This window comes from Diadema antillarum, unplaced genomic scaffold (assembly GCF_040938485.1).
Source record: "Diadema antillarum isolate AM-2024a unplaced genomic scaffold, OU_Dant_1.0 seq00000373_RagTag, whole genome shotgun sequence".
Classification (NCBI taxonomy): domain Eukaryota; kingdom Metazoa; phylum Echinodermata; class Echinoidea; order Diadematoida; family Diadematidae; genus Diadema; species Diadema antillarum.
Genome location: NW_027271373.1, coordinates 260,253 through 271,780, shown reverse-complemented (window position 1 = coordinate 271,780; position 11,528 = coordinate 260,253). Strand labels below are relative to the sequence as shown.

General features: G+C 34.2%; 1 protein-coding gene across 1 annotated transcript in view; it reads left to right on the top strand.

Moving 5' to 3' along the window:
- Positions 1-528: 528 nt before the first annotated feature.
- The window catches only part of LOC139731447 (uncharacterized), a 47,237-nt gene continuing 36,237 nt past the window's right edge, over positions 529-11,528 (top strand). Inside the window, exon 1 of the mRNA XM_071642331.1 lies at positions 529-1,593. The gene's annotated coding sequence lies outside the window, so the exon portion shown is untranslated. The remainder of the gene's footprint in view (positions 1,594-11,528) is intronic.

The following is an 11,528-nucleotide window of genomic DNA, read 5'->3' as shown; positions in this document are numbered from 1 at the left end:
TTACGCTATATTTTCGTAACTGGAATTGAGTGAGGATTTTATAGGCAGGTCAACGGAAAACCTTTTAGCGACGACAGAAGCCCCTTATCTTATTTGCCAATGGCCGTTTTTTGTTTCAAAAAACTGCGTAAAACTTGTTCATTTCTAAAACTTCATAACTTTTGTTTGACGAAATAATCTATCCCTATGTGGCTTTTAAAGTTCCCTTTTGCTGTTTGTATGGAGTCACCTTAGAACAGGGGTTGGGCAACAAAGTTATTCGAAATTATATTAATCTCAATTGAGCCAGCAAACAGGGCTCACTGCAATGATGTAAAATCCATTAATGCCACAACTAAAACTTACTAAAAAGAAATCACAACTAGATCAAAGATAATGATCTTATGCGCTATTCATGGTCATTTATTTATGAGGTAATTTCATATGTGGGGATAGGGATAACAATGTCATCATTTTTCCTCAAAGTTTGGAAGGAAGCATCTTCGTATCTCTCCATCGGTGCAGGTATCTGCACTGTCTTATTTTTTTTTCGTATCTCGTACACGTAAGGGCCTACTCCTATGTATGTGCATTTGGAAATTGATTTTCTTTGTTACTATTAGATGTTTGTTGTCTGTATTTCTCTCTGTCACACACTCGATTTTCCACCATTTATGAGGAAACAGGAATACGAAATTTTGGCGACCTTATTTGAGGCCATCTTGAATGTCTCAAAACCCTAAAGGATGTATAAGATTTGCACCATCCAGATTTAGATTCGACACTTTCGAAATAGGGTCTAGGCCATCAAGAATTACTTGGTGAACGGTAAAAGCATTGAAGGTAAAGCCCAAAATCTGGTTTTGGCACCCAGACTACAAGAATCCGAGAGGGGTCCACACTTTACAAGCTTTGTCTTTTTAGTTGGTCTCTCCGATTTTTTTTTCACACGATGCATACTGACAATTATTTTGACGTTTGTTTATTGAGCAACCATTGTATACATCCCTACTGTAAGTTTTCAAATATTGTTTTTTTTTTGTACGAATTTCAATGCATTATTTTTGTTACTGAAGAATGTGAGATTTGTGTTTATACATTATGCTATTGTCAAAAACGAAACAAATTTGAAGTGAACTGAACTGAAATATCGCTACCCCTGTAACTGACCACTTCATTGAATTTTGGGATAAGTTTTCTGGAAATGATTTCATAATCTTCATTTTGTAGCTTTTCTTTTAGGGAAACAATCGAAGTTGCGTGAGGAGATCAAGACACTTGCTAATATTTCAATTTTCATCGTTGTATTCTCAGTGATCAACACTGTCTCTACCGTTCAGGGATGGAAAGGGGAAGACATCCGACTGCCATGTCACTTCCAAGGGGAGCCTGCAGCTGTGGTCTGGGTCAAGGAGAGCGTCTTATATCAGCCGGCTTCCAAAGCTGAATTTAGCGATGGGAATTTTGAAAGCTTGGAGGAAGGATTCGAATTCGACAAGAACTTCAGCCTTTCCATCACCGACTTGAAGTTGGCAGATGGGGGTCATTACGTTTGTCGCGTGCTTCTGAAGAATTTTGAGAATATCGAAAATTCTGTCCATTTGACGGTTAACTGTAAGTGATACTTTGTTTGTATCTTTATGATATGGAGGTAGGTTTTTTTTTTTCATTAGTCAAGTTGCATTAACTTGTGAAAGAATTTGATGAAATCAAAGCAATGGTCGGTGGAGGAGACAACTGAAGGAATTAATAGTTATGATGGCATGGTGACCTGTCCGTAAATCATTTAACACAATATGTCAGCCCCTTTAATACGAAAAATATGCTTTCCTCTCTCATGAAACCTATCTATTAGCCTTTCATTTTCTCATTTTATTTCATCTACTCGTTTATCTATTATCTTATTTTTAACAAAAGTAACAGTGATACATACTCTCTTTCTCTAGTTTTCCGTAATTGAAATCGTCTCGGTGAAACCGTGTTACTTTTATAATAAACCAAGATAAAATGAATTTGTGCCAGAAATTATACTGCTCCCTGGTAAAGTGGGAAGCTAGTTCGCTGTTCATGGCAGGTGATGAATTTCAACAAATCAACCCGATGAACATCAAGAAATACCTAGTGGTTCAAATCCTTCTCATTCTCCCCATTCTGAACGATAACTTTTAATGTTCAGTAAAACATCAAAATACAGCGTGTCCCAGAAAAAAACGAAATCGAATTTCCTTGCAATATTTTACTATCGAAGTCATAATTTTTCTTTTTGAGATATACATCAATGGAAAGAAAAGCTTTTCTTCTTTCATTTGATGTACATCTTAATGTTTATCGTTCATGCATGACAACGAACAGTGGTGCTATTAAAATTTTATTTGCACGCGCAAATAGTGACTTTTCGGACTTTTAACGTTACGTTTTCGAAAAACAAATTTCCTAACCAAAATATCCATGTTTTCTTCTTTCTAATGAGACCTTATGCGTCAAATATGAATAAAGCATGCTTGAGAAAAATGGGCATGAAAACATGCTTCATTTCTACCGATTCTACGGATAGTCGAAAAACAAGCATTCAGCTCTCCCGATTTAGCATTAAACAATGGGCTCACCTGCACAATTGAAAACAATGGCAGTGCTACAGTGAATGTTGTTCAGGGGAGGGGGAGGTATTTACAATGAATGCTGTATGAGACGGAAATCCTTTGTTGTCATTTATTTAGAATAATCTATGAGACTTAACCAATAATTGAAGACTAATATCGTGTGTATTCTCAGGCTGCATGCAGTCCATTGGCTATGGGAAATCAACGTTACAACAGTGGTACTGTCTACATCAAACTTATCTCACTGTTTTCATTCCTCTCTACATTTTCCTCACTCGTGGTTCATCCTTCTTCACTGACAGGGTTTTTAAATTTTTGAAGGGGGAGGTGAAGCAGAAAGAGAGGCACATCACTTTATCCATCACTGAACTTGCGCTTCTGACATTTTAAAGGTACAAGTGCAGGGCACGAAGTCATCTTCTGGGTTGTTGTTGTTCTTTTTATTATTATTTTTCTTTTTTTTTTGGGGGGGGGGAGGGGCTCGGAAGGATTTTTCGGTCGGTTACTCCCCTCCCCTTTAACATTCCGCTGATGAACACCATTGCTCTGTGGTTTGTCTTATAGTCAGGCAAGCTCACTATTCCAAACTGTCTGTAATATTCCCTTTTACCCCCACCCTTCATGTTTGTGTAAATTCATTGAAGCATGAAGGCCATTGTTATCTGCCAAGTCGGGCAGGTGCTGGGGAAGCTAACTGGCTCCTTATTTATTATCCATCTTTCTGAGTAAAATGGAAGCATATTTTCAAATGAAGTTTTTTTCGAGCAGGCGTAGATCATTAACGCATGAGATGTCATATGAAAGGAAAAAATGGATATTATGGCTATGATTTTATTATTTTTTTTTTTTGCAAAAGATTGTCGAAACAGCCTGAAAAAACTCATTCAAGTTGCCACTTGCTCGTGCAAATGGAAATCTAGTAGCATTACTGTCTACAAAAAAGATAGATGGCGCTCTTCACCTAAGGAACGTATCTTCGGATCTCTCCAAATCAGCCAGGGAATTTTTCATTTTTGTACCCTTCAATTTGTTAATTCACCACCTCGAACATTTACAACTGTTTTCACTGTGTTCTTCTGAGCCGACTAGACGACTTTCAAAGATGATGAGTCAGCGAAGGCCCACCAGATCTCAAGTTAAAAAAACGACCCCACCAACACCAGCGAGCGGGCTCCAACCCAACAGTGCACCCCCTGCTCCAAAGCAGGCGAGCGGAGCCACTGCAACAGGATCGCCCGGTGCCAGCCCGACAAGGACCCCTGGAGAGTCTGCAAGCCATAATATCGACAGATCTCCATTGCCCGCCAACAACCCAGACACAGTGCAACAGGGTGTCCATTCAGATGCATCGGACCATGATATATCTATTGAAACGACCCTTTCTCCGGCACTCGAGGCATGCTTTCAGCGGATGAGCGACAAGTTTGAAAGGATGCTTAGAAAGGTGTCCGATAATCTTATCACAAAGCTGAGTGAAATGGAGAGCAACTTCAACAGGTCTTTGCTTGCCGAGAGGAAGCGGATCGACACCCTCGAGAAACAGCAGGCGGAGATGAAAACGACAATCGACTAGCTGAGGAAGGAGACAGATGACCTTCGAGCCCGGACCATCATCTGCGAAGCCGCCGTCAACAAGAGTGAGCGTTTCCTGAGGAGAAACAACGTGAGAATCGTCGGGATTCCCGAAGCTCCACCAGGAGACGAGCGAGAGGACTGCATCCAGGCTTCCGAAAAGATCCTTCGCGACAAATTCAACATCACAGCCAAAGTGGAACGCGCTCATCGTGACGGTCTTAAATCGAAGGACCGTCCACGTCACATCCTAGTGAAGCTGTTGTCCTACCGGGACAAAGTGGATGTGATGCGCAGCTGCAGAAATGTGTTGAAGAACGAAAACTACTTCATCATCGATGATCTAACAGCAGTCAACCTCGCGGAAAAAAAGAGGTGGTCAAAGCAGGTCCAACAGCTCTACAGTTCGGGAATAAAACTCCGCTTCTACGCCGGGAAGTGGCGCCAGCTCGGTGGCGCCCCGTATGTATTTGAGTAAACTTTCTGTATTTTTTTTCTGATTGATATCCGATAAATGTACTGAATATATTATTATTTGAAATTAATATTGATGCAAAGTTTGTATAAATTATTATGATATTGGATATTTGATATTACTTTAAATATTCTACTTATTGTGTTTATATTGCCCCGCTCTGATTATATTAATGTTTGACACATTATCCCAGCGTTAAGAATAACATATAATTATTTTTATATTTTTGATTTTTCCCTTTTTATGGATTAACATTTTTTTTCCTCTTACGGTATGAATATACTAAATTTATATTTATTTGAATTGATCTAGGTAAAGGGTTGTATTGAAATCTGAAATTTGGTGTTTTGATAAGTATAGATTGTTTTCTTTTTTTCTTCTTTTTTCTGTTTTTGTTTCAAGCATAATGAATACTGCAGTCTCCCCCGATAGTTGAGAACGTTCCAATTCGATCATGATCGTTCGCTCATTGTTTATGATGTTGAGTGTAGCTTTTTTTCTCTCAACCTAATTTGATACATCATAATGATGTATCTCCGAATGATTTTTTCTAAGGTATTATATTGAATGATTGAGTGTTTTGTATTGTTTAGTTTTGGATAGGTTAAACAAATCTGATTGTAATCGTCCCCCATAAGTAAATCAGGTACAGTATTTGAATAATGTATCCTAATGGTAAGAATCGATAGGCACTGTTACACCTAATTTTCGAGTGTTTGTTAAAGCACAAAGAATTATGTGGATTAAGCGTTTGATTTCTGGGGATCATAGTATGAAGTGGAAGTTATGTTTTAAGTTTTTCACTAAATCGGTGGGAGGTATTTTGATTTTTTATAGTAAGGCAATTTTAGGGTTGTTGAGGCTAATTATACCAGAATTTTATAATGATATGTTGCAGGTTTGGATGGGAAGTAGAAGTTTGATTCTGAAAGAGGATTCAAAAAGGAATGAGGTAATTTTTAATAATAAATTTATTTTGATTGACGGACATACAATATTTGATAAAGAGTTATTTCTAAGGAATGTATATAAAGTTCATCATTTGGTAGATGTAAATGGGGACTTTAAAGGGAGAAGGGAGTTTTTAAGATTAGGATTTAGTGAAGAAATGATTGGAAAAATGTTTGAAATATTTTTAGCTTTACCGTCATCATGGAAAGGTACATTAAAGCGAGAAATGAATATGGAGGATACTCAACTGAAAATTGAATTATATTTGCAGAATAAAATATATCATATACAGGATATAACATCAAAACGTATTTATAAAGCATTGATGAGGGATGGAATTGAAACATCATCAGCATATAATAATTTAGTTGGTTTATATAATTTTGAGGAAATAGATATTAGATTGATTTTTCTGAGGCCTCGGAAGTCTACTCTTGATTGTAAACTGCGTGAATTTCAATATAAAATGTTGTATGGTTTAATATATACACAAGCTAAGTTATTTTCTTTTGGTTTTGTAGGAGATAATCAATGTACATTTTGTTATTCTGAGGTTGAGACTTATGAACATTTGTTTTTTCATTGTAGGAAAGTCAATCAGATTTGGAAATTGTGTAGTGAAGTTTTTGTTTTACCCCAGATGCAAAAGTTAGATTGGCAATCTGTTCATGTTGGTATTAAAACGCAGGATATTGGAAAAGGACAACTCATAAACCATTTGATATTATTGATAAAATGGATGATATTTGTATTTTCGAAGGAAAAGAGCAGGCCCCCTTTGATAAGAGAAATTAGAGAAAGAATGTTAGAAAGTAGAGAAGAAGAAAGGAAATTAGCAATGAAACGAGGTACGCTGGCCCTGCACAGCAGGAAATGGAATCATTTAATGGCACGGGATACTTACTGCACTACTATTTGATACCTTTTTTGTGCTTTTTGTTGTTGAGTGTTTGGTGAACAGGTTCGATGTTTGTGGGCGTGTGTGTGTGTGTGTGTGTGTGTGTGTGTGTGCGTGCAAATATGTGTGTGTATCCGTGCTGGAGTGAGGTATACCTGGAGTATGCCTATTTAGAGGGGAAAGTGTTGTTGAGGTTATACGGGTGAGCGATGAAGGGGTAATGTTTATAGGTATGAATTATGTACAGACATTGATCATGAAGATTTGTAAAATGTTTGTATATTGGATTGTGTGTACATAGGTATGTAGGCTTTTTGTTGACACCTGATGCATAGGTATGCAGACCTTGTGTTTGACCCCTTAACAATATTGATTTCATTATCTCATAATCACTGCTGTGACGAGTATACGGACGCAGTCAATGGGTATATTTTGTAATGTGTATTGTACATACATTTTGGTTTTGCTGACCCATTAGGCATTAACAATTGATTTTATAATTATTGCGGAGATGATTATATTTGTGAAGCAGTTACTGTGTATTGTATACTAGTAGTAGAACAATCGGAAATTTACACAATGACAGTCCTAAGAATTATTTTGTAATATTTTGATATACGTTTGAAATGTCACGCTGCAAGCAACGCAATTAAATATTGAATTGTAATCAATGATGGATGATGAAATCGAAATAAAATATTGTTTGAAACAAAAAAACACCTCGAATTAAAATCGATCAAGGAATATTATGTCGCAACTATGCTGTGAGATCGGAATATCTTTTCTGTTTTTGTTTTTTCTTACGGTCGAAGTTTGATTTTGTTCTTTTCTTGTCTTTTTGCAAAATGTTATTTCCTTTATATCTTATCTTATGGCCCAATTTACCCATCAATTTAAAGAGTTGCTCATTAACCACGCTCTGATATACAAACGACCATGCTCGATATCTTCATTAATACCCTGACTTGCAATCGATTGTGATTTTTTTTTTTTAATCGTATGGCTCGATGTATTAATCAAGTTAAGGGTTACTCAGTAACCACGTTCTGATTTGCAACCGATCATGATTTAATGTTATTATCGAAACCTTAACGTGTCATTGATTGTAAAATATCTAGCTAATTTTTCTTTTTTTTTAATGAGACGTGAATACCGTTATTTTGTTGTTAATTTTTTTTCTTTTATTGTCTAGATATTGAAATTGGTTTATTAAAGTATAGAATAGTGTTATATTTTTCTTAGTTTTTTGTATGAATTAACCGATTTATCAAGTTAGTAATTATGTTTGAGTAATATATCTTTTTTGCATTTTACATACAATCTCTGTACTGTTATTGAGATTTGTTTTATTTTTTGTGTTTTTTTAAATATAGTTGTAATGTTAATAGATTGGAAATATGCAGTAACCCTGACATTACACATAAATCCTGTGTTTATTTTAATTTTTCTGTTTGTAATAGATTAGGACATTTTCATAATATGCCTCTTAGGCAATAAAAGATTAGGATATAGTTATGATTGATTTAGTAAGAAACATTATTATTATTATTTTTTCTTTTTTAATATCCTTCTTTTTTCTCTGTCCCATAATAATTTTGATTTTATGAGATTTAATTACAAATTTTTTTTCAACATTTTTCTTCTTTTCGTTGCTTCCAGGAAAGATCTGTTATTAATAATTGTACGTAATAATGGTACATTAATTTTTTTTTTGTGTGTGTGTGATAGTTATTGATAGGTAATGAAAGTACCAATGAAATTAGTGAACGGTACAAATTCTAAGATTGTAGTTTGAACATAAGGTTATTTTACTCCTGTGCTCCTTTGGAAAGACCGATGTGACTCCTTAAATTGATAGATGTGTAAGTCCCCTTATGACGTTGATGTGTATGAGTACATTGTATGTGTGTGCGTCTGTATATGAACGTGTGTGTGTGTGTTTGCGTGTATTTTTGTGTATGTGTTTGTATGCATGTGTTTGTATGTACCATGTGTGTGTATGTATGTACACTGTTTCTTTTCATTCCCTCTTCTTTCAACAGGTCAGTAGATTTCTCATTACAGGACGTGCGGTGGTTTTGTTACGACCGTCAGGGTCTTCCAGCATTGAATCGATTTAATGGCTGATTCGATATTTGATTTTGACTTCAGTCGTTTGAATGAACAGGATTTTCATGATTTATTTGTATTTGATTCAAATAATCAGAATGCTACTGCTTCACTGTCATTTGACAACCTAATATCCAAAGATATTAATTTTCATACAAATGATATTTTTAATGATGAATTTCAAGATATTTCTTCGCCATATGTCACTGTTAATCAACTAAAGTCCAAAGATGTTAGCGAAAAGTTCTCCCTGATGCATATGAATATAAGAAGTTTAGATAAAAACTTTGAAAATTTGCGTATTTTTAAAGATAATTTTACAGACTCATTTTTTTCTGTAATTGGGCTTACAGAAACATGGCTCACTGATAATACTGCCTCTTTATTTAATCTCCCAGGATATCATTTGATAAATAACGACAGATATAATAGAAGTGGTGGGGGTGTTGCCTTCTATGTTAAATCCAATTTTGATTTTTTTTTTTCATTCGAAAAGATATCTGTCGAATGGAAAGTTTTGTTGAATCCTTATTTATAGAAATCAAAGTGCCTAATCGGAAAGATATTTTATTAGGCGTAATATACAGGCCCCCTGATGCTAATATAACATTATTTTTTGATTATTTTAATGAATTATTACAAGAATCTTCAGTTTTGAATAAGGAATGTTATCTAATGGGTGACTTTAATATTGATTTAAGTAAATGTAATGATTCTTATTATCCCGAGGAATTTCTCAATATTATGCTCTTTGCATATTTCTCACCCTTGATTTCAAAACCAACCCGTGTAACAGAACAATCTGCCACTTTAATAGATAATATTTTTTGTAATGTAAACCCTTTTCCTGATTCTGCTATTATACTTACGGATATATCTGATCATTATGCTATTTATATGTGTTCATCTTTACAGTTAAAGACGAAAATACCTCAGAATTATGAAAGAAGGCGTAAGTTTACACCTCAGAATATAGCCCAGTTTCAGGAATCTTTGATGGAAATTGACTGGTCTGACTTATATGTGGTGCAAGATACGAATGTAGCTTATGAAATTTTTATAAATAAGATTGTTACTTTGTTAGATACACATATTCCATTAGTTAAAAAGAAGTTGGGTAGTTATAAACGTGATCCAAGATTGCCATGGGTGTCAAAGTCGTTATTACGTTCAATTAATCGTAAAAATAATTTGTATTATGTAAGTAAGGCTAAAAAAAACACAGCAATCCCGTGATAAGTATACTGCATATAAAAATACTCTCACTATGGTATTGCGTAAAGAAAAAAGGAATTATTATATGAGAAAATTAGATTTGTTTAAAAATGATATGCGCAATACTTGGAAATTGATAAATGAAACATTGAATAACCATAAGGAAAGAAATGTTATTTCTAAAATTAAGAATGATGGATTTGAAATAAAAGATTTACGTATGATAGCAGAAATATTTAATTTACATTTTTCAACTATTGGCCGGAATCTTTGTGCAAATATTCCGTTGTCTACTAAAGAATTTTATGATTATCTGGACGTAGGTAATCAAAATTCCATTTTTTTCCCTGTAACAGTATGTGAGATTTTAGATATTGTTAATAATTTACCTTCTAAAAGAAGTTCTGGTTATGATGATATTGATAATATACTGTTAAAAAATATAATACCTTATATTGTTGATCCTTTGTTTCACATTTTTAATCTATCATTATCACAAGGGCAGGTACCAGATGTTATGAAAATATCAAAAATAGTTCCAATTTTTAAAAAGGGTAATAGGGAAGAATTGAATAATTACAGACCTATTTCTCTTTTGCCTAATATATCTAAAATATTAGAAAAGATAATATATTCTCGAGTTATAGATTTTTTAAATAGAAATGACATTTTGTCAAAATATCAATTTGGATTTCGCAAGAAACATAGCACAGCACATGCAAATCTTTCACTGAAAAAGTATCTCGAGCAATTGATAAGTTTCAACATACTGCAGGAATCTTCCTGGACCTCTCCAAGGCCTTCGACACGATTAACCACGACATTCTTCTTTATAAACTTAATCATTATGGTATACGTGGGAAGGCCTTGGAGTGGTTCAGAAGTTATTTGAAAGACAGAAAACAATTTGTTTGTATAAACAATGAAAAATCTTCTTTGCGCTCAGTTGATTGTGGAGTTCCACAAGGAAGTATACTAGGGCCGTTACTTTTTATTATCTACATCAATGATTTTCCCAAATCTTCAAATGTTCTTTCTTTTATATTATTTGCAGATGATTCTAATCTTTTCTTTTCTCATTCAAATCCTCATACATTAGTTGATGTCATGAATATAGAATTGAACAAGATAATGCAATGGCTAAGAGCAAATAGATTATCGCTTAATTTGCAGAAAACAAATGTGATGTTGTTTAGTAATACCCTTGATAAATTGCCACATGATATAGTTTTTGAAAATGAAGTGATAAAACAGGTTTATTCTGTTAGATTTCTTGGTGTAACTGTAGACAGTAAGCTTTCTTGGAAACAGCATATAGATTGTATATGCCGCACTATTTCTAGTAACATAGGTGTAATTAATAAAGTAAAGCTTTGTTTTTCTGTTAAAAAGTTGCTAATGTTATATTCAACGTTAATTTTACCTTATTTAACGTATGGAATTATAGTATGGGGAAATACACATTCAACTTATTTGGATAAATTATTATTGTTACAAAAAAAGCACTTCGAGTAATATGTAATACCTCCAAATATTCCCATACTGACGGATTATTTGTGGAGAATAAGGTTTTAAAAGTAAGGGATTTGTATTATTATTACCTTGGTCAATTTATGTACAGTTTGTATAATAAGTCACTTCCTTCAGTTTTTGAAAATATGTTTAATAAGAATAAAAATATTCATAAATACCGCACTCGTCAAACAGATGAATATCATTTGCCCCTTAC